The following is a 27746-nucleotide window of genomic DNA, read 5'->3' as shown; positions in this document are numbered from 1 at the left end:
TAATCACCTTCAGAGGAAACCCGACTATTATATACAGACGCTAGTGATACAATTATGACCGGATTGAATGGAGAACTGTCAGTATCGGCTTGAGAAAGTACAGAAAGTGTCAGGAAGGATTGCACAGTCGATCCAAATTTTATGCTACGCAGGAGAGAGAACCGATGAGAATCATATGGGGCGAAAGTGAACACTATCCCTACAATGACTACCAAGCAAACTGTATGCAGATTAAAAATATGTCAGAGAAGAAAAGGGGTACTGCCATTATATCGAATGCGCTATTCGGCTGATCCGAAAACGCTATACAATTGGGAAAACTTACCGTAGAGCGAAAGTCGTTCAAATTACATGGTGAGTTACGGAAACACATGACGCCATTACGTCCAGAAGGGGCAGTTTGGCATTAGGTAGACCAGCTATTGATAGAATGGGAAAGTTGTATTTCATTCCAGCGATTTAAAGAAGGACCTCATGGTGCTGAATGAGAGAACGTGAATAAGCACCTGCAACAAGACCATACTGAGAACCAAACTTAACTATTTCAAATATGCTCTTGAAATATGGTTTACAACGTTAACGATAAAGATCACCGCAACTATCCACGAAAACCAGGAAAACGGTTGGCACAATACAACAAGTGCACGATATCTCCAGTCACCACGGAATAGCGGCTGGAAATATGTGTAAGGAGGAGTGACAACTTCAGTGCTAGGATAATTTTCACAAGAAAGCTTTGGAAACTGCCATGGCCTTCCTGGCCGAAAATATGGTTTATAATAAGGATGGCTTCATAAGAGTCGCTGGCAGTTCTGGCAAGTTCTGTTCCGTGCAGACATTTAATATGCAATTTGAGATGAACTCTGCAAATTGACAAAATAAATCAAAGACATATTGGCTGATAAAGCGAATATAGGCAATTGTGGGTAGTTGGCCAGGCTGGTCACGAATAATAGACACTCTATGGAAGAGAGGCAGTAAGAAAGGCATATTTGACCTTAATGGAGAAGACATATAATCATCTCGAAGTTGCTTATCTAATACCAAGAATAAAAAAAAAACAGTTCATCGCCAGATTACATACATCAGATGCCGTTGAAATGGTCAAGATTCCAACCAGTTTATCTGCATGGGAAATGCCCTGGAGAGAGCAGATGGGCCCATTAGCGGCGAGTATCAATCATCAGGAAGCAAGTTACCATCTTACGCAGTTCCACACCTGATCCAGATTGGATAATTCTCAGAATTGCCTAAGAGTCAGTTGCATATGCAGAGGATGCAGGACACCTGTCTTCGATTCGGCGAATCAAGGCTGATCATAAGGTGTTTCATGAGGTCTGTCTTTTCAGCGAAGGTGGACAGATACAGTTACGCATAGAGAGCCCATAATCTTCATTTGGGATAATTTTGAAAAAAGTACACATGCCACGGAAGACTCGGAGAAGGGAATGCGGAAAATGCGGACTCGGGACACATAGCTAACACGGAGAAAATCCTTTCTAAAGGAGAAGTTTTTGTTATATAGCTTGAAGAGTGAGGTAGTCACAATTGCGGGAGGGAGATCAAACTGCAGAGCGGTATTCAATCATGTTTCTAAAGAGAGAATTGAAAAGTTTTAAGGAAGACTATGTTCAGATAAATTCGGGAGAGGAATGTAGGCTAAACCAGATATTTTGGAAGTGCGATTGACAATATTGACGAAGTGGATATTGAAACGAAGCTTAACAACGAAGGTTACATACAGGTCTTGAAAGTAGCTAATGAAGATTCTCCAAGAGAGTAAGAAAAAAATGTTCGGGACGATTTAAGCGAGTAGTAAATCGAGTGGCATTTGTTGATAATATTGTCAGTTGATCCACCGAGCAACAAGGCGCCAGAGTAGTTGGAATGGGTGGCAAGATAATAATAATAAACAGTAGAGCGCAAAGTAAGCAAGAGCAGGTGTGGGAAAATTAATAAAATTAGCAAAATTAGAAAAGTGTGCATATAAAGAGGAAGTTGTATTGTTTAAAGTTAACTAGGAAAAGGTGATGAAGCCCATCAGGACTGAGTCCGATATTGTTATCACGATTGTCAATGAGGAACTCAACCAAGGAAGGAGCAAGGAGGGAAACGACAAGGGACTCAGAATAGTCTGCAACTAGAGCTGCAGAAGAAGCAGGGAGCAAAGAGGCAAACATGAAAGAAAAATAAGAGTGAAGTAATTCCCAGCGCTGTTGTGGGAAGTTGACAATGAAGCCAGCGAAATTGATGGAAGTGGAAGTGGTTGAGTGGGGTTGCATCAATTGCAGTTTAGAATCCCAGCGTGCTAGGACGGTCTCGAAGTTCCTCAAGTATTGTTTATCCACTTTCTTAATGATGGATCTCACGGAGGAACGTATAATTTTGAAACGAGCAGCCTCAGGGACACTTCTGAAAGACACAAACTTCCTCAATAGTGCTTATTTCAAACAAATGATTTTATAGACCTACGTAATGAACCAAGTTGGATAAGAGCGCAGATATATGTATATATATGGGAGAAGGGACGTAACAGAGGAGAAAATCGGAAGGAATTTTGTAAATAATTCTAAGAGCTCCATTGTACGTCATGTACGGTTGTACGGTATGTACTCAGATATGTGATCCAAATTTATTGATGCTAAAGCTAAGCTGATAGCGATGATTTTAACATACGGAGATCTACAAGGAAATGTGGATAGGTAACAATCTTTGGCATGTTGGAAAGGAAAAGAGTGAAAGTGGGCCCCAAGGGAGTTGAATTGCATGCAGAACAAGTACTCAACTAAGAAGCAAATAGTAGGGAAAAATTAATGAAGTTATTAGAGGGTATTGGAAAGCAAGAATGATTAGACGAATTGAGTGTGGAGAAGCTAAAATAACGGCAGAGCAAGAAAGGGTAGATGGGAACGTGACGTAAGAATTCCAGATAAACTGTCAAACTTACAGAAGTGGAAGTAAGTGGAGGGGAAGTGAATACAAGATGCAATGGACAAAATGAAATTAGTGGGGGCGTAAGGTAACATGTTCTACAATAATTCTCACTCTAGATGTAATTAACAATTTTTCAAATCAAATTAACGAACCTTCAAGATAAGTCGTGAATTTTATTTGGAAAGACGTGAATTTGGTGTGGAAAGCCGTTAATTTGAATTGGAAAGTTATTACTTTCACCTGGAACGTCGTTAATTTAAGGTGAAAATATTATATATCATTTAAAAAATTCATTATTCAAAGTAATATATTTTACTGTCTTTTATTTATTTAAATATTAAATTCGGAGGGACTTCCTAAAAACGCCTTTAATTTGCTGCGAATCTGTAATTTACAAAGTCCTTAAAAGCAATCATGAATGACCTAGTGGAATGAACTTTGTACATACAAAACGCGTTAGCCTAAATGTTCATTTTGCCCATAATGTTCATCCTGAAAAGAATTTCTATAGAAATGCCTTTTCAATTACGACTGCAAACAACCGCATTATGCTCGCATGAATAATTAATATCAGCACGTTTTATACGCTTCTAGGAATGTCTCAGTCAAATTTATTACTTTCTGATTTCATTGAAACAAAAAAAGGACCATCAACATTCCTCGAAATGAAATTCCAAAATTTCATTTGATGTTTGATTTATCATTGAAAGACTCCAACTTTTTGAACATTGGCAATTGATTTTTGAAAATTAGAGGGGGGCTATTCATACGATTGAGGCCGGTATTTACAGAAATAATTGAAAAAATACATCTTTGGTGGAAGAATGGGAGTTTTGGATGAATTTTCTTGTGCATTATATCTATTATATTCGGAGGAATAATGCCTTCTAAGTAGGAAGTGTTAAGCTCTGGCATGAACTCAATAGACCAACTTTTTAATCCTCCAGTCGCGGTCACAATATCAGATTTCGAGAAAAAGGAAACCGGATAAAATGGGCATAACTACAGAATGACTACAACCTCACACTTAAATCCGGCGCTCTCAATTTTCAGCCTCATTCAACCAGTCGAAAGAAACGTCCATATGTGCTGCTTACACATCAACTCGCTTTCCTACGCCTGAAACCCAAGAACCAAAAGGCCTCCTTTCACTCAATATAACCAAACGAAGAAAATATTTTTCTCCTGGATAAATTCACTGACACGAAAATAATCAGAAATCTCAGCAGACATGACACTTTAACAATTTTAAAGGCTTCGCCGGCCGGAAAAGTGTTAACAGATTTACACGTATACAAATAAATATTTTCGGGATCGTAATGATCTTTACTTTTAAAAATTATTTCCTGCGTTCATGAATTGAATAATGGCCACGAGAAGAATCTTAGGAGGTTTGCCTGGAATGTGTTGGGATGCTGGATGATGATGACGGTGGTGCTGCTTTTTGATGGGGATCATGTTGGAAGTTGTTTTCGATGAGTCCGAGAAGGTTTTTCCGAGGAGGACTGAAATTGAATCCATCACTAGTCTACCACCACCCCGTCTGGATATCGCTTAGTGTATTTTGATTCGAAATAAATTTCCTTCCATTTCGTAGTTTTGGAATTCACTTTGATATTCTTGCTTCGACTATCATTCTAATGTGTGTGGCTAAGTAGAAGTAATTATAGTGATAAATTTGAACATTCGACATGCAGAAGTGTATACGGAGTTTTCTTTTGATGGTCTGTATTTTTAGGAAAGTATAAATGTATGGATGTTAATCAAAAAATCGAAAGGAAAATGGTTTGAACTTTTCGTTTGTATGTTGACTTTATGAGTAAATTAATGATGGCAGGGAAACATGTTGAAAACAAGGTATTACGTAGGATAGGACATGATTGTTTTTCATGGAAAGGGATATTGCGTTTTTCCTGTTCCCCAATCCAGTGTAGGGAATATACCAGGACTGTTTATGATAATTAATTATAACTTCTGTGAATGCAATTAATGAGGCTTAATTCTTGGAATGCTTTGATTTTTGCTGGTTCGGGCATATTGGTTTTGAATTATCATGAAATGGATTCATATTTTGTTTTCCGTTTTCATCTAAAGGAAAATAATAACATGTTCATAAATACTGGTAAATGGTTTCATTAGCACATAGGAAGCTCATCACATGCCATCAGGTATTTGTGGCTCCTTTCATTCATCGACGAATATAAGCTAGCCACGAATTAAAGTGAGGGAGCTCGCTTAATTCGGGTGTAGGCTCACGCAAACATATACTTTTGTTCTTGTTGATTGAAGGAGACCTCAACCCTTATCCAGTTGATGCACCCATTGGAGGAAAATGAAATTGAACATTTTTGAAAAATTGATGCATTTGGGCATTTGACTATCATCATCCGAATAAGGATAAAATAAATTGGCAAATGCATGCTGAATCCCACAAACTACTGATAGTTTTATTGCGAAAAACTCGGACAAAATTTGATACGCCCTACAATGGGTTACACCGTAGCTAAATTAATTTCCTTTGGTTGGATTCTTCAATCTTGCACTTGCCTCGTGGCCGTCACCTTGCTTCCGACAGGTAGACGAGCCACGCTGCAGCGCCTCCACAACTTTAGGGGTACTTTGAACGCCCTAGGAATTTGGACCCAACTCAGCATACGATTATTGGCCATTTTTCAACATTCTTTAGCACTGAAGAATGATTCCTAGGCTTTCGCTACATCTCAAAACCCGATAGATTCAGGCGGTATTTATTTAGAATTGTAGACTGGACACCAAGAGGGAGGCGCGAAATCGTTCCAGAAAGACGATCAAAGCACTCTTGCGAAGATTGCGTTGTGAAGGTTATAAATTGCCCACCAGCCACAATGTTATGGGTTTGCATCTTAGCCGATGGAATAATTTCTTCGACTCCTTTAACTGAGTTTGAAACCCTAAAATAAACACTAAGAACTGATAAGTATCAAATAATTATGAATATCAAATGTTACTTAATCGAAATCCAAAAATTCGGCGCTCAGGTATGAAGAGATGAACCTAAGCCGAATTTCCAGACAATTTCCAAGAAATATAGCAAAATACTGTTATTTTGAGGCCTGGATACCGTCTCTGTGATAGCGGCTTCATAACTTTTCAGATTTTTAAGTTTGACAGGTTCTGAGAATGGCACCTTTCCACCTGACTGCCTGGCCACTGTCCAACCCCATACTGCCCCCACTACCTCACTAAGGCTGATATCAAACTAAGATACTAAGGTCTGTATTTGAAGCAATCACTTATTCAACCTAACTTCCAAGAAAACACAAAAATGATAATTTTCTATAATGGCGCCGTCAAGAATAGGAACTCCACTCTATAATAAAGCGGGATGGAGATAAAGCCAAGGTGTAAAACCAGTCAAATTGTGAAGATACAACAAGTGGACGTGAAGCCTTGGAATTTGAGAGGCTGATTTCATCTCTAGCCACAATCGAAGAGGAATAACCGATTTACGAGTTTCGCTTTTGTGAACATATCGTTACCGAGGTCCCTCGTTGGGCGCCATTCTTAACAGACAGGAAATTTGTGAACTATTACTCGTACATCTGGGTTTACTATTGACAATAGTCACGTTGGCAGAACTATCAAATAACCCGGAAAATGGTGACTGTTTCACTGTTTGTGTACGAAAGCACCTAAATGTAGCTCCATGGAAATACCCGCGGAATTGCCCTTGCCTACTTGTTTGTATTCTAGTTTGGAAAGGTAGATCTGATTTTTGGTTCCTGTAATCCTAACAATTTAGTATATCTCAAAAAGAGAGTGGGTAGCTCCCGAAATCAAGTACGGAGAAAAAGAAAAAGCTACTTCGACTTCATTTATTCTACCATCTGAATACTTGCTCACGATAAATTGACTACTTGTGGTTGGTAACCATCTCCAGTTTAGTCATTTATGTCTCTCGCCAAAAAGATGTTTCTGCGCAAAACATTAAGCGAATTGCATGCCATCGTACTTTGCTCAAATGATATGTGTTACCTTCTTATTGACGACAATCCCAGTATTTGAGATAATTTAGACAATTGGCGTTTCGATAAGAGAGTTCCCAAGAGATAATAATAATAATCGTTGGCGCAACAGTCCATATTAGATCAGGATCTTGAAGTGTGTTGGAGTACTTCATCCAAGACCGTAACGGTACACTACAGGATAGCATGTAGGAGGCAATGTGGTCAGCATTGCACTCGCCCGAGATTATTACCCTGATTTGACTCAAGCACTCATTCATAGCTGAGTCGGCTAGTATCCGACGGCAAATCACGATACAAATTCTACTGCTACCAGTGAGAACTGCGCCGCGACCTTCCGTACGATAGCCTTGCGCTCTAACCACTCAGCTATTCGGACTCCGAAGAGATAGCTGGTTCGTAAATTCGTTGACCCAGCCGTGCTAATTCCTTACCGTGGTAATAGGGCCATCTGTGGCTGCACGCTCCGCCGAAAAATTGCCACAACATCGATTTTCACGGTGGTTGCCGTAACGTGGAAAAAAGTGCATTATATAAAGTCTATAGTTAACTAAAATAAAAATCCGAAATCTCGTCTCTTTTATTTTACTAAAAACTCCTCATTTTTTGCATTTCGCCTTCCTAAGTGCCTCGAACCTTAGTCGTTTTACTCAAATCCTTTATGTAGGTTTAGTTAATAAGTCTATAGTTCCCCCCAACTGCGGATGCGGTCACAGAAACAAATCTCTAATAATCGATCTCGAAATTGTTCTCGGGGAGAGTCCCGGAGACGTGGGCAACTAACTTCCACGCAGAACTACCGATACTCCAAAAACCAGTTGGCAACGTAAAAATAATATATACGCATGGCCCAAGGGGTGTCAAAGTGCCTTTACAGAGTCGAATAAGCCAACAATACGACCCAGTATATTTTAACCCGCGCAAACCCAAATTATAGGTTACCCACAAAGAAGGATACTGCTGAACTAGCTGGGAATAACATCGAAGGAAGACTTAAAAAACAATGAAAAAGTGGTGATAAGTTTCAGACAAAACCTTAAAAAATAAGAAGTGTCAGGCTAGTTGCAAAGCCCTTGGGATATGATAAAGAAGGAATGGTAAGAAAAGCTTTACCCTTCAAGATGGGATATTAATGAGACCTAAGAACACTTGCTTCATGAGGGAAAGAACAAATCAGAGTAACTGATGTAAGAGATACAAGGCAAACGGAGACGAAATTTGGTCAATCTTCCACAGATTGATTGACTGAAAACCTAAGCAATGTTTGGGCCCACATTGGGCGGCCTTTGGAAAGCCGAAGGAAAGTGTGAACAAAGTGTGACTATGTAAATTGCGGGAGAGATACATATATCTTCCCTCTCTATCGCAACATTAAGGTCACCAGTTTTCTGGCTATATGAGCACGACCAACCTAAGAGTTTTTATTTTAATTTCCAATTTTAGCTCCCGATACCTTTCAGGTAAATTCATGTGATTTCCTTGAACTTTCAGATTCTGGTATGGTCCCCACGCATCGGGTCGGGTCGATGGGAAGTTGTGGAAGCTGCACTTAGGTGCCGGCCAACTTGCACCATTAACTTCCTCTCTTTTCTTCGGAATTTGGGGATAGTTTTATCCTATCATTACTGCAACGTTCATTGAATATCTCAAAAGAATCCACCAAAAGACAGGCAAGATTTCTGAAGAGTCACATTGTCTGACCTAGCATCATATTTATAGATATGGCTTCTTTAGTACGGATATGTAAGCAGAAACCCAAACATACCGACCATACGTCCAGATTGGCTTTATTGCCGCTTTACATATCACCACTTTGAATTTCAACTACAGCTTGAAATATCTGTCGAGTAGTCAGTGATCTGAGTATCTTTTAGCCTCAATATGTTTTTTAAAGCAAACATTTTTTGAAAGAAACCTTCTGCCAAGGTACTACCTCCTTAGATTGCGAAAAAGATATGCCGTTAAGCTTTACTGGGCGAAAAGTTCGTTTCTTTAGTGTGAGGGTGTCATGACGACACTTTGTTTCATTGACTTTAATATTCCAACGAGCAAGGATGTTATACGGGAGGATCTTTTAGTTCCGATACCAATAAAACCAATAAAAACGCGTTTTTTTCGGCAAATTCATAAAAAGGGCTTACCTTCCATGGCGATATAACCATTCAAGCATTTTTTTAAGCTTTCGATGCCTTTCTAATAAAACACTGTATCTTTAGCCTGAAAATAGACGTCAATTGTGGCTATAACTTCATCATCGAAGCCGAATCTCTTTTCCCGGAGCTTCCTTTTGAGATCTGCGAACAAGAAGAGGTCAGATGGGGCTACGTCTGGCGAATATGGGGGTGTGACAACAATCCCGGTGAATATGCCGGGTTTGAGAGTGGTTCGAATTGTGCAATTTCCCCATCGTTTTCATCGACTTGTGAACCAGTGTATTATCCTTGTGAAACAGCGTTTTTTCTTTGCCATGTGAGGCTTTTTCTGCTTAATTGCGTCAACCAATCGATCTAATAATTCAATATAGTAGTCGCTGTTGATCGTCTGGCCCTTCGGAAGAACGCCGAAAAGCAAAATTCCATGAAGGTCACAAAACACAGAGGCTTGATGACTGTTGTGTTTTTGCGTTTTGGTCGGCTTTCACCCTTTCGCTTCCATTCGGTTGTCGCTCTTTTTGACTTCGGAGTATTATGATTAATCCACGTTTCACCATTGCCATATACCGACGCAAAAAAGTCCTTTCTATCAAGTGCAAACAAATGCAAACAACGCTCCGTTTTCGCTCCACTGTGAGCAACACAATTTACTCACTTGAAACAACACTTTTCGTATCCAAATTGTCATACATAATTTTTGGTACGGTACCCTTTCATATCTTCAGGACCTTACCTACGGCCTTGAACCTCGTTCTACGATCGGACTTTTTTGGATGTTTTCGGGCGCAGCAACCTCAATTGGGAAACCAGAACGCTTTGCGTGTTCGATAGACGTTCGACCACATTTAAACTTCGCATACCATCGGCAAATGATTGCTTTCTACGGGCACTTTTCTGGGTAACAACTTTTCAACCATTTTCAACTTGAAGGATTTTTCCCATTAAAACCAGTGTTTGATTTATACACCAAATTCGGTTTTAATGACTCATGTGTTATATAAAGTAAAGAAGAGGGCCGAGGACAATGCCTTGGGGTATTGCTCCTTTGATATTAAATTTTCGTGATGTGAAGCTTTTCGTTTAATAACAAATCTATTGCCGGACAGATACGAGCCGTGGAATTCATTGTCATTCGTTGGCAGGTCTTTCTTGATTTGGTAGATGAGAGAGAGTCAGACCTTGCAACGTTAGCGAATACAATGAACTTGTTCTACATTCCCATTTTTAAGGTTTTGCTTGCAAAATAAATCCTTATCAAAATCGGTTCAATGTCAGTCTGTCTGTCCGTCTGTCTCTCTATCTGTCACAAGCAGTTTTCCCAGAAACGGCTATACCGATTGACACGAAATTTGGTGAGAAGGTGGGAACTGTGAACACCCAGACATGCAGTGAGTGATATCCTTCTACGTTGAGATTTAGGGGGGAGTGTAAAATTTTTTTTCACCGAATATAGTCATGTGGGGTATCAAATGAAAGGTCTCGATTAGTACTTTGCGAAGCCGGTCTTAGTTTTGAGATTTTTTTCAAAAAGCGGCCTTAAAATATTCCCCATATAGATATCTGTTCAAATTAAGTTAATAATAGTATATTACCACATTTTTCTGGAAATTAAGTAAAACCCCCCTTAAGTTTATTCCAGAGTTATACAACTTGGTAGTAGTATAAAATATCCTCAAGTTTGATTAAAATCACACTATTAGTAACAAAATTACAGCAACTCAAAGTTGAGTTTACCCTGTAAATTTCTTGCAACTAAATATCAATATCACACTAAAGTGGGTAGTCAGATATGCTGAATGAATATACATAACGGGCTACGTACAATAGCTTTGATAGCGAAGGGAGCAGGATTATCGCTCTATAAGATGTGTCAAGCATTAGACGTTCACCTTTCTTCGAGATTATTATTATTTAGGACAATTTCCAGCATTTGGAAAGCAAATGCGTAAGATACCATTAAATATGGATAATGGCATATATTAGCAGTTGTCCGATAATTTTGCCCGTAATAAGGTCCAAATCAGGAGCCTTTTACGATCAATATTGTTTTCTGAGAATCTTAACACTTCGGGAACTTTGAAATGAATTTCATCAGCATGCACCTTTAAGAATCGAAAGTGGGAATACTTCTTTCGTTAGCAGTGCATTTGCGAGAAAAACCCTTCCCATCATCCTTGGATCATCAAGTATTAAGCAAAGATTGAACCCTTCTCTGCACCATATACACGACTAAAATATATTAAAGTGAAAGAAGTTGATAGGCAGAATTTGGGGCTGTTTTATTGGATTCTAAGTGAAAATTTAAAAGTTCTACTTCATAGAGCACGATGATTGCTGCGTACCTCAACTAATTGATTAAGTAGATTTTTTAACTGAAATTATTCAATCTGAGTAACTAACTGAAATTCAAGTCCCCTGAAGGATAGTGTCTTTAGTGTTTTTCTTTCTGACACATAAGATAGAAAGAAAGCTCTTTTTCGGGGAAGATATCGTTATTTTTTCGAAAAATCTAGAAACAACAATTCAAAATAAATGTGAAAGCGATACGCCTTGTAATGCCCTACCTATACGCATGTATATTTCCAAAAAAAATAAGAAATTGATATTGGGCAACTTGTATTTAATATTCAAATCTATAAAACGAGCACATCATAAAGCTATCCAACTGTCCAAACATTCCAACATAACTAATTTATAAAATGATATATTCTACTAAGCATATTTTTCACATAAAAATAAATATCAATATTCGAAATGATTCAAACTCCCAGCAAATAACAATCCGTCACAATCACACCAAGATATCGTAGATAATTCAAAGAAATCTGATCGATCAGGATACAACTAATTGATTTTGGTGATTTATTTGCAAAATGAAAATTTCCACTCCAATGATGATGTCACACATGAGGCCAATAGTTGTCAGATGAGGACGACGCCACAATCTTCATAAATTGCAATCTTATTTGCATGCAAGTCGTCGGACGGGTCTAGTTTTAGTTTTCAGGCTGCGGGTGCTATCCAATAAAAAGATTGCCAACACCTACAAAATCGATTTATCTATAATATAATCCCATCAATATTGATGTTTTTCTCTTCGTTTCTATATTTTAGTTGTTACGTTCCATTTCGATTTGAACCGTTGGTTTTTGAATCTAATTCCCTCAAAATATACAGCAAAGCTAAAAATGGACGTGTTACATATGTTCCACTGGAGACAAGATCGCATTAAGCTTGTTTTATTAATTCATAATACGAATTGGCTACATTAATATTCGATTTGGAATATCGAGACGTGTAGGAATGAGCACAGAGGGTGGATGTAAAGTTTTTGTTTATGGACGTGTAAATTTCTTCTGAAAGCCTCAGATAGTCTCGTCTGCCGAGTTCAGAAAATTAACTTTAATTAGTAAGAAGTTTGAGCCGTTCTTTGTGTTTGATCACCCTCACCCTGTCACACTTCATGGTGACTGGACAAAAAGATTAAATTATTCTACCGGCAAGGTAGCAAAGCGTGAAGAATATTAACCGACGATATGAAAATGAGCAAAAATACAATTCAAACGGCGCCCAATTTCCTAATATCGACTACTCCTGGCAATGTAAGTTGCTGTTTAAAATAATATAAAAATTATTCAAATTTTGTGGGAGTAATTTTCGTCACGTATAAACAAATCATTTTTATACCACCCCAGCCATTTATATGCTTATTTGACACCAATTTCGCGAGAAAATAAAAAATCGTTTGGACGTCCCATCAACTAGCACTAAAGATGGTAGAAAAAGAAATCTAATATCTATCCCAGAGTAAATAAAAAAAGTAACGTTAAATTTGACCAGCTAGGGCAGTCAGAATGATTATCAATTATTCGTCGGATTTAGTGAATTTGATTTTAATTTGTAGTAAAACACCTCCATGCCTGATTAGTAAGTTTAACAGGTATAAGCGATAATTAGATGCATAGAGGTGGATGTATGGCCACCTACGTGCAAATGGAAATCTATTCAATAATTTTTACGCGCAATGTCACCTTACCTAGATCTTTTTCTCTGTATGTCGTCTATTAAATATGTAGAAATGTGGGTTGTGATTTGATGCGATTAAGTTGCTCTGTATCTTGTTTGAATACGACATTTATCTAGTTTTGAAGAGGTTTGAAAGTATCTTATGGAGTGCGCGGTATTTATTTCTTTATTTATATTTTTTTATTTCATATGCATGCATTTGAAATTGTGCGTAGATGTTGGGGAAAACGGAAATGACTTTTTATTCCAATTCAAATGTTTTTTTTTCAGTTCAGTTCAATGGAGAATGTGAATTAGTAATTGAGCACAAGTCATTAAAGTGTTTTATCTGCATTGGGAAAAACAGATAATTTATGTATCATTATATTCTTGAAAAGTGGATATCCAATTAAGTAGTAAAACGGATATTGCAAAATAATTTAATGAATGCATTTGGGAATGGGAATATTAATCTGAAATTCTTTCCAGTATCATAACTTCCGATCCAAATTATGTTTGCAGTCAATAAGTGTCATAAATTACAAATCATAAGATTTATTTTACTTTTCTTTGATATTGATATTGTCTGGTGCACCTTTGGCATACAAATTGCTTAGAACCAGTTGGGAGACAGGCGAGGAATCTTGCAAACCAAACACTAGACACAGTGCACATCCATGTACATCCAAAAAGGAATGTAACAACAAAGCTATATCGATCATAATCATAAGATAGTGTGGGACTTGAGAGGAAGAGATGAAAAAACGGTTGTTAAATATACATCAACCCCCTGTGACCTGCACAAAAAGTAAGTTCTCAACTGTAGAGAACAAAAATAAAGAACTACATGATTTGCACCGAATTTTCTAATTCCATTCCAAATATAGGACCTTAGGAATGATGAATAAATTGGGCTCCAGAAAGTGAATTTATGGGAGTCTTGCGAGGTTGAAAGACAACAGAACAGTTTATATTTAAAAACCCACATAGAATTTTCATACATAAAAAGAGTTCTATTCCAAAGACAATCTAGACTCGGTAGAATCACTAACTATTTACAAAGAGGCGTGAAGACACCGAAGCTTCGACAGCCAAGGTGTATGGCTTCATCACTCGAAATTCATTTTTCTACTAAAATGTATATGTATAATAAATTTAAGCAATTAAAGCCACACATCTGCTTTGGGATGATTCAAATGGCAACAGCCCAGACGGATATTTCGCATTCCGAATGGAATTATTCGCCACTAACTATACTAGAAAAGTAATTTCGGTAAGCACCTACTGCCAAGCCGGAGAGAGAGGATAGAGTGCCCCCCGGCAGTACATTATCATTATATTCTAGCGGGAAATTTAAAGCTAAATGGTGATCAAACCCAATGTGGAGATCTGTCTACCGTGCCGACGAGTGAGTGGTCACAAAAGTTAACGTATAGTCAAAGGCGCGAATTATAGATAATAAACGGCTTTAATTTCAACTACACTTGCATGACAAATGGGACCTATGAAGGCCAATTTAAGGTTAAGACCGTAACATGTGGTCAAAAAATAATTATGTAACAAGTTGGACAACTTCAAATGAGGTCGGCATATAATCTTATAAACAGCGTTAAAATTCTCCAACTGCTCTATCGACCGGAATTCTCATTTGTTAGAACCAAACTTATAAAGGGCGCATCTAATATACCAATCTGCGCTATCTACCCTACAAAGGAATCATCTTAGAAAAGCCTTATAAAAGATTTGGTCCCTGCAGTGTCATCATCATAAACGACGCAACAAACAGTTTTCGATCCAGGCTCATTTATTTATTCAAGACGCTCACTAAAAGCGGCTGAGGTAGGACAACAGGGACAACCACCGAAAGGTTTTAGGAAACGGGGCAAATACAGGAACCATCATTGTAATTTGATTAAGTATTAATAATAAAGGTAACTAGTTGAAATTCCCATGTGTCACCCGAACTCATCTGGTATGCTCTACGACAACACTTAGTGCCAGAAGAATTCGTGCGTTGGGTTCAATTGCTCTACCACGATCCGAAAAGTAAAGTTCGAAATGTGGGGGGTATCAAAACTGAGGTAGCGTCCTCTCACCACTGCTCTTTGTTCTTGCCATATTGCAACACGGGACATCCAACGTGCAGCGCAGCGACTTTTTGCACGCGAAGTTTTCCTAACGTCCAATAGCAAAAATGATCTCGAGCAACTTGTCCAAAAATGTAATGATCGCCTCATACAATACGGTCTCAAATTGAATCTAAACAAAATTGACTTTTTGACGACCGATCCCCATGAAACAGGCACATTCACTGTCAGCCGCAGTGGCCTGCCCAGAAGCGAGCGATTTAAATATCCCGGGTCAACACTATCAGCCAATGGGGAACTGCGTTATGAAATTGCTTCCAGCATTAACGCAACGTGGGTGAAGTCGCGCTCCACAACTGGTGTTCTTTGTGATCATCAAATCTAAAATTTACCGCAATATCGTCTGTCCTATTACTCTCTATGATTCTGAGTGTTGGCCGACTATGAGACAATGAACGGCGTCTTGCGGTAATGTAGACGAAGATGTTGCGTTGGACTAGTGGCTTGACACGTTTTGATCACATCCGAAATGAGAATATCGGCGACCGATCGTGGGAAAATTAGTTTGATACGCTGGATTGGGATTTAAAAACCTCGCATCCAGATCAGGCATTTGATAGAATCAAATGACGAAACTTATCACGACAAGCCGACCCCCTTGTGAACGGGCCAAATTTTGAAGAAAAAGAAGTAAATAATGGACACCACTATATTGAAGACTCTAAACATGAGATGCAGACAGGAAGTCTTTACCAAAAGGAGGGCAAGAGGGGGGCTTGAATATCGGGAACTGGCGAAAGAATACGAATCCATGGGACGTTGCCTACAAGGTGATAATAAACGGGACCATCATCAACAATGGGGCGAAAACCGGCATCCGCACCTACCACTAAAGAATTCTAGATACCCCGGTTTCGCGCCGAGGGTCACGAATCCAATATCCCTGAGAGCTGTCTCTGGAGGCCAACCATTTGTCGGAGGATCATTCTCTTCACCGTGGCTAAGAATTCGTAATTTTTCACCCTAAAAACCCAAGTCATCAAGGAATACATGAGGATGGGAAGATAGTTGTCTCGTTCCGTAAGAGCTTTGACCTTATCGTAGGATGAATATTCCTTCATCCTGAATTGATGAATATTCCTTCTACAGCACAAAGCAAACGAAGGAGAAAGCTCATGGCGGTACAACGATACTTATCAGATCCCGCATGAAGCGCTATTCTCTAGAAGAGTGCTGCAAAACTACCCTCCAAGCAATTTCAATCGCATTACTAGAGTGGACTAGTGAGATAACCATCACACAGTAGTTATTTTAAAAATCTAAAGATGACTTCACAAACGTTCCTTGCTGCTAGGAACATACACGAGAAAACGAGACTGAACACTCTCACTCCGAGAAGAAGACAGTTGTGGCCGCGTTTACCAAGATATTATACTACACATTGTCTCTTTTGAACGGCCTATTTATTGACCAGCAAGTCGACGAAAATTCCTGCAACTCACGGATTTTGGTGTTACTGAAAAAGTGTAGCGTGAGCTGATAACGAGCGAGCTGCGGTACAAATGATTTGTGTGTTATGGAATTTACGTACCTAAGTACAACTAGGAATAATGGAAAGAAGCTAGCTGATTATATCTACCAATTTACATGGGGGCTCATTTACAAATTAACACTCCATTGGAAACTAAACATAAACCAAACCGTCAAAATTCAACGAAGTAAAGATTGCGACTCCACACTATTTCTTCTGCGGTGTGTTTTCAATCTTCCAAGCAATAGTTTGCTGCATATAATACTAAAACTAGTTTAATTAAAATGTAAGTTGAGAAGAGAATGGAGGGCACACCTAAAAAGGAACAACTAACCAGAGCAAGTTGATCGTCCGTCAAGCCCTCAAGTTTCAATGAGAGCAGTAGTTATAACACTAGGTACGAGGATTGTCGTTTATTTCGTCAACTGACTTTCCCCTATGGAAATCTACTAAAAGAAAGAAGAAACCTGTTCATTACGAATCACGACCAACCCAATACCGAAAAACGGACGACATTTGCTAAACACCTGGAAAAGATATTTTTCTTCTGTTTTCTGAAGGATATAAGACTTCAAAAGTAACGGCAAGGTAAAGCTCGAATGCTTAAACTATTAATGAGCGAGTGTACCGAAAGTACGTTTCAGGCCATGACCTCATCACGGGAAAAATGTTAATGGAAGATTTCATGATTCCTAAATGTGGATTACATAAAATCCCAGTAATATCCTGCAGTCTGCTCCCTATCTTTTCGAAATAGTTTGCTTCGTTTGAAATAATAAAAAACTTGTTTTTTCTTACTCGCTAGTGTTGATATTTTTATTTTGTAAATACCGATATTTCGGGAACCACTTGTTCCCTGCTTTACTTGCTTTATTACTTGTTTGAAAAATCACACCATATCTAGTGGAAAACAATATGGTTTGTCAACACCAATTTAGATTTTAAGAGAGGCACCGTATAATTGAATAGTTTTTCTTCTCCCAGATATAAAGTGCATTAGGGGATAAAAAGTATAAAATTTTGAAATTTTTTGATAGATACCTTGTCGCGATAGACGAGTAGAAGGAAGCCTTAGCATATTTCATATATTCTAGTGGAAAACTAGTTAGAACTTGAAGCTACGAGGCTCGTAGATGCTAATCAACCCTTACTTTACCTAGTTAGTTATAAAGGCATTGGCAAAGGGGCTTTCTAAAGCCCTGATTTACTTCTTTCCTACAAATTGCAACATTTTGAGCCGCATTTCTTTTTTTCTTTTTTCTAGCAACTAAATAATTCTATTAAACTACCGCAAACTAGACGATCTGAAGTTGAACAAAGAAGCCACCCCCAGCTCCTCAAAGCAAAAGCAAGGGTCTTCAAGTCATTGAAGGGGAACAAAGGAATCTCAGTTGACAACACGTAATCATTCTTGTTTGATTCACCTATCAGACTATTATAGCAAACAATTCGAAAAGGATCTACTCTACGAATAAGAATGAATGGTTTAGCAAGTATTGTCCTTACCAGAATAATGTTAACCTCAAGTTTACTCAACAGTTTGTCTGACTTTAAGGTGACAAGTTAGGTAGTGTTGAGGTTCTGAAACAAAGAGAAGAGGCTCAATCTCATTGATATTATGGTGGCATTTTTTGGTAAGAGGTGATGTGACGGAGTGCCAAATGTCAAAGTGAAATCTGATTCTAAGGTCACTATTGAGTGGATTTTCTAATGGATATAGAACCACCGCCAACTGCCTGTCGTTGACCCTCGCAGTTGCATCAAATCCATTATTGGAATTCAGCAAGTAACCCAAATTATTACTAAAATTAACAAAACAGAGAAGAAAACTCAGGAAGCTCTCAAAATTAGTTCAACGGTGATTCTGACTGAATTAACCGGATTTTGATCCAAAAACCGAAGTCAGTAATTTTACAACCTACGCTTTCAGATCAAGAGATACATTTAAAGCGATGAAAAAAGGACTAACCTTTGACTCGAGATGGACTTCTTAAACTGATACACTCTTGACGAAGAAACTGGTCCTCGACAAGGAAAAGTGTGCCAAACAAGCGTAGCATAGAAACTAAAAGAAGTAATGCTTTGGACTATGCTTGCGTTCCAACAACCACAAATGATGTGAAGGGAATAGGATTCTCCTATCAAGTTTTCGTCTCTGAGAAAATGTTTTATTAGCTGGTTGGAGCTAAGCTTTGGTAACATCAATCTAGTAGCAAAAATCCAAAGCATAGGTTACTTCTTACTTCTGCAGCACTTGAAACTAACTTAAATGATTTCCTGTTCATATGAAGCCCAAACAGAACAGACAGGAAAATGGGTCTATTTTGGCTTTAAACTATAGTTTACACAGGACCGCAGAGAGAGAATCGGAGCCTAAGGTGAAAATTATGTGGGAAAACGGAACCCGGGATGGAAATTATACGGATTTAGGATGAAAATTCTGAGAGGTGGTCTTGCCATATCCCTTTTTCACTGAAATGTCTATTCCGGCCCCTGGGATAACTCCGGCCCCTTTTCACCCGCCTATCGTCAGGCTTGGATATACACAGTAATTCCCCTCCAAATTCAACAATGGACATCACCTTATCCATTAGCAAGCAAATATTTTTGGCGGTATGTTGGCGAACTTATGCACTTATTTATTGAAAGTTGTTAAAAATGAAATAACCAGTATTGAGAAAATCTCTTAAAAATGAGAACTGAGCTAGGGGATACCAAAAAGTTCAAGCCCTCTAAAATGAATGAAAAACCATAGTTAAACCATGATCGTATAGTACTAACATTACTATTAGTTCCGCATCAAATAGAATAACTTAGCAGCCTCCATTGGTAACCAGCATTGGAATTTTCGTGAAAGATTACCTAATTTTCGCCCCGTTAGAAAAGAAACATTGCTTTGAATTATCCCTTGCTAGATATCCGGTCTTTGACAAAGGACGAAACAAATATCTCGTGCCGGTGAAAGGGTGGCTAGCAACCTGGATGAGTGAAGTTATGCCGAAGCGAACAATTTGCGTGACGAACTCATGCAATTATGAACGAGTCGGTTTTGACTTCGAAAAACAATTTTGTGCAGGCAAAAAATTATTGTTCAAAATGCTGAAATCCGGAACTAAATCCCAACCATAATTCAATATGATACTTTTTCGACAGACAAGGATAACAGATTCATCCCAGACGTATCATGACTTTAAGACATATTACCTTGTATAATACATGACGTGTGGAACGCCGAAGTGCCTAAAATAGCACTTTCATATTCCCGAGCCTGGCTAACGCAGAGAAAAACAGAACACGTGCTGATGGGACAATTAAGTGAACTTGCATTTTATCAATGACAGACATGCACGATTAGTTAAAGGCTTTCCAGTAGCTTTGACCTGATTATCCACCATGGCCAATAAGAAGGCCACTGCAAATAATATGCTCATCTTTACACCCCCATGGTTGTTCGCAAACAATTCAAATGTTGAGACTGGTGGTTTACGGTATATATGCGTTCGCAAGGATTGTGTAACTCCTGTAACTGTAATCATCCTATTTCGGCTTGAAGAATAGCCAGGATGCAAAAGTAATATGTACACACACTTATACTTCTATAAGACTGTATACTTGGCCTAATGTTTCAGACTAAGTGTCATTGAGACAAAAATGCTGCCCTTATCAGCATTTCCATACATCAAAAGATAGAATGAGATATAATCCCAGATCGGTGAGTTACTAGTGCTAATTAGTTTCAGTTTACTTTCAATGCAGTCGTTTATAACCAAGCAACCTTCTGATATACCAGAGGCCAGGTGTGCAGCAAAAAATGCTAGTCACTTTTCCATTAATGAATTTAATCTACATCCATATCGGTTAAAGCTAACAAAGTAGCGCGTGGTTTCTAAATTAGATGAATTGTCTTATCGAACACAAGATCGCAGAATCAACCTTCCGTGCTTCAGCTTCAACTAGATATCTGCAGGCCTGCCTTATCCAGCGCAGAAGCCATGATGAGGTATTTCTCTCGCTACATTTAATGTAAAATGCTTTCAGATTTTTCTTGAAACGATTACCAAAACGATACTGCTCTTTCCGCCATGAATATTTCAATTTCAGTAGAATATTTTATCTGAGTGTCCGCTCTCCTTTGGTTTATTCATGCATGTCCCTTTTTCTCTATAAATAATAAAAGAAAATCCCATATATATCTTAGTTTCAAGAAAAATCCATTTCTGCACCGAACAAGACATAAAAAGATGAATCTCTTACCGTTAACGACCTGTTGATAATGGAAATAAATCTGAAGGCGATAAATACGACCAATGGCAGCATAGGGAGTTATTGAGGTGATGGAGCAAGCGGACTCAAACCGCGCAAGGTAGTTTTTGCACAAATACAAATACCCAAAGCAACATTGCGCGACATGATATCTTCGCGGCGTGTTAAGAGCACACTTGACTGTGCTATCAAGCGCAAAAACCAAAATGAAAATATTCTTGGGAAGTTGTTTACCAACACCACAACTCGCGACTTCTTTAACATACGGATCGTCCTCGGAATTAACCATCTCTTGCAATCCATCCACTCACTATGTCTATTCCCATCTACCCATATACAGTGCGGTAGTCATTTTGTTCTCCAAGTACTATTTTATGAAAATGGGTAAACACTCCTTGAATATCAATTAATGGCCACGCCGGAATAAGTGTCAACGCAAGAAGTATCCAATCATGCTAGGGTGCAAGACATGCCGGGAAGCGGACAAATATGCATCGATGTTTTAATGTTGCAATTGATTGTTGATTCAATCAGTGTTGGGAATATTAAAATGTTGCCTCTGCGTTGACTTTATAGGGAATCAGCAAAGATGGAAGTAGACAGTTGGATGTAAAATTAACATTTGTGATTTTATTGACAAATTTGGATAAGAGATCTCATTAGGGTGAATCAGGAGCGACTACTTTATTGTAAGGATACAAAGGCAATGTCTTATTGAAGTCCGTGATGCGTCATTACACGTATTTCTTTCCACCTTCGCCAACCGAGCCATCATCACAGGCAACATCAGTTTAGGATAGATAAATGTTTGAGAAAACCATCAGTGAGTTTCGCAAAGATGTTGGCGAAGTGTCCTGGAATTTATTCAAAACATTTCGCTTTTATTAAAGATGCTCTTCGACTCTGATAGAAAATCTTTTAGAACGAAGTATGCCTGCTTGAGGTATCCCGACGCCAGAATCACTCTGCATTGGGTTCAGCCAAGTACGAAACGTCGATTGAAAAGTCATCTACACCAGCAAAATAAACAACGTCGACGACGATGTTCACAACCGATATCGACGAAGTAGCAGAACACCATTGTTTTCGTAACTGGCCTAGATGAAAATTGTTACAAATTAGACCCTAAAGCAGAAAATGATTTTCTTATAGATTAGGTAACTAAGATCAATGGTTACAGGACAGAATGTAAAGTTACCAAGAGGAAAGTCTATCACAGCTGTCAAAGCGAAATCAGAGAACTACCGGCAAACCCAAAGGCAACAACAACTTCAACGAGGATCCTCCTGGGACAGTTTGACATAAAAATTACTTGCTTTTTTGGCGCTATGGAGGAAACCACTTACATATCTTCGCCTCAGAGGTTTGGCCGCAGATTTTGAAGGCGATACCCTCACACGACGACCTCCACTCTCAAGTGAACACCGAGGCGAGAAGAGCGTCAAAAACGTTGAACATCGCCAACTTGTCCGCAGCCTAATATATCTATCAGTAATAACATGTCATATAGACCTCAACTACGCCAGTCAGTAGATTCATTGAGAGTGCTGGAAAAGGGACTACACCGCCTACCTTTCCCAGCGGGGAAAGTTAGAAAACTATCCGGCTGCAGCGATGCTAATTCTGGAAGAGACCTCAACAGTCGAAGTCATTATGAAGGTTAACACCTCTGGCATCTTGTAGACAACGACCGATTAGATGATCATATTCCAAGGAAAGGAAAACGGAGTATTTAGCCGCGAATAGTGAACTCGACGGTGGTACGAGTAACAGCTCGGTTCTCAATCAATGCTTGGTATACTTACTTTGAAACTACTACTAAATTAATTTCAAATTAGGTGAGACCCCATTTCAATAAGCGAAAGCGGAAAGGTGTCATTTATAGTGAGCGACTTTCAGGCTCTACCGGTTTTGAAGAAAATTATCGAAGCAGTATGTGATGAATTGCCATTGCCATCCCCAAACGGTACATAAAGTGTGTCGTGAGAGGGATACGGCGGTGCAATCAAAGTCGAGTAGCTTTGGCGGAAATCTTCAGTCTAAAAAAAAGTCATTCTATCTAAAAAAAACTCTTCTCTGGATTCATATAGGATAATTCTTTGGGCAACGTTTTGAAATGTATAATAATTAGCACCCGCTCAGCTCATTCAAATTTGTCGAGTGCAAGGTGACAAACAACCCTGATTGTGATGTATTCCTCCATAGTTAACGCCGTGGCCCAATCTATTTTTCGACCGAAAGGAGTACTCATTGAGCCTTGGGGAAGCCAAAGGAATTTAAGGCTCTTTGCTTACCTCGCCGATCGATTGCCGCTTAAAACTCTTTTATCAAAGTGTAAAGGACATTAAAATCAAGCTGTGGAATTTCAAATTATTTGCATTCCTTTTCTGAAAAGACGCATAATTGTAAACTGTTTCCCCAGAGAATAGTCGATTCTTCGCTATGAATCAACTGAAGTAAGTCCACTGGTGAAGACGTGTTAACAGCAGTTAATCTCCGCCCCCCCCCCCCCCCGAACTTAACGCATGTTTTCCAACCTCCTAATACTATATTAAATTGTATTTCATGTCCTCCTAGGCCTTCAGATTTAGATCAAGAATTCTTAGATAGACTATCTGACCCCTCCTCTTCATTCTCTGTGGTGACTTAAACTTCGCTCTGTTCAACTGGCCTAATAAATGCGACCTTCCACTTCTTTCTGAAAGGGATATCTGATTAGCGCGTTGGAGTCTGTAATGATTTACGTGAGTGTGCGCGATGTAGAAAAGTCTGCCAACGAAGAGAGCAGACTTATCCCAAAAACCTAAATGGCGAATTAAACCATGAAAGTGTGCCCGCAAATACTGCAGTTCCACTAAGTGCTAGGCAGGCTCGAGAATGTTGGAGGGGGGGAATGGGTCTCTCAAATCATTAATAAAATATCGTATGGTCTTAATCCCCTGTGTTTCGACCGCGCCAAAACCTGAATTATAAAAAGGCGTGCACCAGGGCTCTACGCGTGCGACTGAGGCGGCTTTTTATTTTCCATTTTCAAGTTTGCGCCCCTTGGGTCCCAACTTTGCGCGACATCTAAACACACCAGATCATACCCAAAATTTTGAAATAAGACAGACTGAAATTTCCAAAACGACCTTCCCAGATTCCCAAACCTGGCTATCACAGCGGCATAGAAGCGTGTGTCGAGATACTTCGTCGGAGTTATATTATTTGTGAATGGACTTTCACGGTCAAATTTGTCATTTCTTTAGGTTTTTGAGATAACTTCCTCTGGCTATCGCACAATTCACAAAGTCGGTTTGATATTATTAATTCGCCTCAACGATTTTGTGATTTCCTTGAAGTTACTTTTTTTTAATGTGGAACTCCTCACACTCTCCTGCACTTCCCACATCTTGATCTATACGGTTTCGCGTCTTCTGCCATCCCACCATTCCTTCCTCATGGATTAAGCACTTTATCAACAGTCGTTGAAGCGGCTTTAAGATGAAGTTAAGATGGCCCTCCAAACCTCGTTTTGCTAAATACCAAGCACAGTGCATCTTCCCCATAAACTTCAAATAAGAGCTTAGAAAGGGAATTATTTTCTAACCTATTGAAATGAGGTCGCTATGTTTTCTTTACCCAAAAGCTCGAAAAAGTTCCAAAAGTTCAAAGTTATATCAATGGCTAGTTGACCATCATGAAAAGTAATGAATACTGGCTCACGGTTCTGGCGAGGATGTTGCGCTGGATTACTGTCATAGCTCATTACTACCTCGTCCAAAATGAGGAAAACACCGAGAAATTACAAAAGAAGCGCCTTATTTGGGGCATTTGTGTGCTTTTTTCAGCATCTAATGTAATCAAAAACGACCCAAAGGCGATGATTTGCAAACCGTTTTGATTTGACACAGACCAAGCCTTTGACCAAGCGAAATGATGAACCTGATCCAGATCAGCCGGATTTGCTACTGGAGAATAGTCTAAAGAAGAAGAGGTTTGACAAAATTTAACTTGTGCTGCTTGTGCTCGGGATTTCGGGCTTCGGGCAAAAGTTGTCGATTTTGTTTTCTTTTGTTATATGTTGAGAATCACAACCTTTTATTTTCTGTACTTTGTGAGGATTACGGTCCTGATAACCTCATTATTCTTCTCTGAGTCTTTTAGGCCGAAATTCCAAATTATTTAGTTAACCATCACTGCTCTAATTATTATTGATTCTTTTCTGTTTCGTCACCCACTCATGTCTGACATTCAAAATTTTTGTGGCACCTATACTTCCTATTTCCGTCTTCCGCGGCTTTCTATATTGTATCTATCAAAACTTTCTGATTTGTCCGGTCTATTTTTTATGCTGATATCAGTTGCCCAAAATCTTGGCAACAATTGCAGTTAACCAAGGTTTCCACATTGTACATATTTCTGCGCATTTTTCGAAAACCTTTAAGAAAATCTCGTCGGAGGAATGCTCTGGCCCAACCTAGATAATACACGAGGGACCAATCCTTGAATGGAAACGAAGTTAGCAAGCGCGGCTGTAAATGCTTCTGCTCGAACTCAACTGAAAACTGATACCTCTCTGCATCCAAAATATGTACTTCAACATTCTGGGAAGAGACACTTTGCCAATTACTACTCCGCAAGGGTCCACTTTTGCTGAAGCTATGATAGCACGCTTCCACAAGACAGTTAAATTGGTTGCCGAAATAAAATTTCTCAAGTCTGACAGGGAAACGCACACTTCGGAGGCAAAAGTGCCCCCAACCAAGGGCAGCCACAGGATCATCTTATTTATAGATCGGTTAGAGCAAACCACGCTGCAACAGTATCGGCAGGGTTAGCCAGAATACAGCGGTTTTATGTTGAAGGGTGGTCGGTATGACTGTTGAAAGGAGCGTCTTCGATTGATTAATTCATAGTGGGACGTAAACCTTAGGGATTTATTTCGGTAGTGAAAGCAATTCAAAGAATCCAGGTACGAGTGTCCTTGAGTGTACTGCCTGAACTAAGAAAACAGCTATTCACCTTTTCCAGCCACGATCGTCCATATGCTACTGTAGTTAGTACGGTGATAATAAATTTGCGAATTACCAAAGGCCAGACCCACTTTCATGATCCGACTAAAAAAGAGGCGAGATCAAATGAACGTCGCCCGATATTTCAGCAACTCCACACTTAGATACACAGACCCAAAACGTCAAATTTTGTCACTTTGAAGCTGGTGATAACTTGGCTACCCCCGAATCTCCAGTCTCATTACAATCAAAGTGGTGAAGCCAATCAAGATGTGTTGGTGGTCTGAACGGGACAAAAACTGAAGAAGAACAAATGCGTTTGACTTGTTTAGGCAGTACGTCTTTCAACTTTATGACATCGATGGCATAGATAAAAACCTTAGGGCAAAATTTCAAAAAAAGTGGAAGTGGAATAATAATAATAATAATCGTTGGCGCAACAATCCATGTTGGATCAGGGCCTTGAATTGTGTTAGAGCACTTCATTCAAGACCGTAACGGTACAATAGGAGGCAATATGGTCAGCATTGCGCTCGATCGAGATTTAAGAAGTGGAATGGCAAACAAAATTATGTGAAACTGTATGCAGCAAAAAAAAATCAGAACATTTCCTTTATTCTGAAGGATAATACGCAGCCTTTGAAAATGAAACCCAAACGCGATTTCATAAAAAAAGAATGAATTGATCAGGACTTGACCAAGATAGATATAAGAAATGAGGCATTATGTATAACTTTTTTCATCAATTTCTAAATTAATAATTCAATTGCAATAATGGTTTCAGGTCCAGCCTATCGAGAGAGTAAGAGCAAGAGGTAATTCCCACAGGCCACTTTGGGGAGCGGGGATCAGTTTCCTTCAGGGCTCTTGTTTCAAACCGATTAGCCTTTTCTATAGATCTATAAGCAAACACATTTATAATATTCATTCCGATTTCATGACTGCAAGAAGCACGCAAATAACTCCCCAACTGTGCCACTCACGAAGGATACCTTGAGGATTATCTCGTTTTCCACTGAGGTCGGGAAGCAGAGACCGCAGCAACTGCGATCAGCAGTTTCGTGGGAAAACCGTCAAGTCTCCACTTTAACGCATTGACCGTTGAGATAATTTCGGCTTTCTTGGGAGGCGCTGTTACGGTAGGTTACCTTGACAACCCATTTCATTCGTAAAAGGTGGGACTTGCCCGAGTGTTATACTTCGTAAAGGTTATCGCTAAGACTATCCTATAGTGGACATTTCGATAATTTGTCCGACAGAAAGCAGGCTGAGTTTCGTTCTAGTGCCTGTTGTACTGGCCATGTACATCAACGTCTTGCGGATCATTTTGGAACAGCGTTCGTAGTTCAGATCTCCACTTCACTTGCTTTTGTCGTTCTTTTCCCATGTACATTCACTAGCAGGACATGGATGGTGCAGATCAGTTTGCCTTTCTTGGTACGGTTGCTTCTGCCGACGGTGATACCAAGCTTGACGTCACCGGGCGCATTAAGAGCGCTAAATCCGCCTTCGATGTTTCGTTTCGTTCAAAATCTGGAAACACAAGTACCACAATACCAATATCAAGTTGAGATTTTTCAGTGCTGTTGTATGCAAGTACTATATGGAAAACGACCACAAAGGCTTCAAATCCTCGTTAACTACTGCCTCCCCCTTGTCATCGGTGTACTCTGGACACGGATCTGTAAAGATGTTGATTGGAAGGCAAAAATGACAGTGGTTAGGTCAAGCTTTAAAACAGGGCGACAACTCTATTACTGGTTATGTCATGGAAT

General features: G+C 39.2%; 1 protein-coding gene across 1 annotated transcript in view; it reads right to left on the bottom strand.

Annotated features, from left to right (window-relative positions):
* The window catches only part of LOC119649891 (frizzled-2), a 354344-nt gene that overhangs the window by 19670 nt on the left and 306928 nt on the right, over positions 1 to 27746 (bottom strand). The window lies entirely within an intron of this gene.

Source organism: Hermetia illucens, chromosome 2, assembly GCF_905115235.1.
Source record: "Hermetia illucens chromosome 2, iHerIll2.2.curated.20191125, whole genome shotgun sequence".
NCBI lineage: Eukaryota > Metazoa > Arthropoda > Insecta > Diptera > Stratiomyidae > Hermetia > Hermetia illucens.
The sequence above is the reverse complement of the archived record's forward strand: the minus strand, read 5'-3'. Positions and strand labels throughout refer to the sequence as shown.